Source organism: Lactuca serriola, chromosome 1 (assembly GCF_051521515.1).
Source record: "Lactuca serriola cultivar US96UC23 chromosome 1, Lser_US96UC23_V15, whole genome shotgun sequence".
Classification (NCBI taxonomy): Eukaryota; Viridiplantae; Streptophyta; class Magnoliopsida; order Asterales; family Asteraceae; genus Lactuca; species Lactuca serriola.
Window position 1 is genome coordinate 235,414,685 of NC_136408.1, and position 1,408 is coordinate 235,416,092.

Sequence of the window (1,408 nt, forward strand, 5' to 3'; positions counted from 1 at the left end):
GTAATTCTAAGACACCATGGTTGGGACACGACACACACCTGAGAGCAGCAGTGTCAGTGATGAGGAGATCCGCCGGTTGATTCATGAGGAGGTGGTTGCGGCCATACGAGCTGAGATACCAGAGATGTTCGGGTCTATCAAGACCATGTTGATCGAGAATTTTGATGAACGGTACGCCGCTCTTACTGATGCTGCTGTTGTTGCGGCCACCACATTCGTCGCTACTACCAGGCCGCAGGGAGGAAACTCGTTGTTGTACCGATAGTTCAGCAACACGAAGCCACCAGAGTTTGATGGGATGCAGGATCCGATCGTTGCGATAAGATGGATTCCAAATGTTGAGGGATGTTTCTATACTTGCTCATGTCCGGAAAATTTGAGGGCGCAGTTCGCGCTGAACCAGCTTTGCTTGGGGGCGAAGGACTGGTGGAAGTTTGTATCGGCAGATTTCACCCCAACTGAGCTTACTGCGGTGACCTTGGAGAGATTCACAACCATGTTTCCTGATGAGTACGTTCCCCCTATGGAGAGGGAACGACTGGCTCAGGAGTTTTTGACCCTCAAGCAGGGTACTGATTCGGTTACTATGATTACCCGGATGTTTTATGAGAGGGCGATGTTTTTCCCTGAACAGGTGTCTACCGAGCAGGCACACATGAGCCGATATCTGAGTGTTCTGAGGGGAGATATTCACGATTTCGTGGCGATCTCGACTTACCGAACATTTTTCTGAACTCCAGGAAAATGCTCGGAAGAGGGAGATCAAGTTAGAGACTCAGGCTAGTTAGGAGGCGGAGTCTCAGGGAAGGGATCAGCGGCTGGCACAGTCTCAGCCGGCAGCGAAGCGGGCGAAGCCAGCTGATTCAAGATCTGGGGGTCCGAAGGTCTGCACTTGTGAGAAATGCAGAAAGAGTCACGAGGGGGTGTGTGGAGTTGTCGTACATTACAAGTGTGGAAAGGAGGGGCATTATGCGAGGGATTTTCCCACGGGATTCTCGGTTTGCTTTCATTGGAACCAGACCGGCCATCGAAAGGACGAGTGCTCTCAGCTACTTCAGCGATCAACGCAGGGATCTGCACCTGCTGCTAGAGCTACCGAGATTCGTCCAGCGAAGGCCGAGTCACTGAAGGCTCGCGGGAGAGCCTTCCATTTGACAGCAGAGGAGGTCCGCGCAGCACCCTACGTTGTGGCTGGTATGTATTCTTTCCACTATTTATTTTGATTCTGAGATATTGTGCTTATATTATGATATGCGTAGGTACTTTTCTTGTGAATTATGTACCGGCTTTTGGTGCTATTTGACTCGAGTGCAAATCGATACTTTGTGTCGTTAGCTTTTAGTCACTATATCAGTATTTTTCTAGAGGCGTTGAGTCGACCTCTTCGAGTTTCCATAGCTGACGAGCG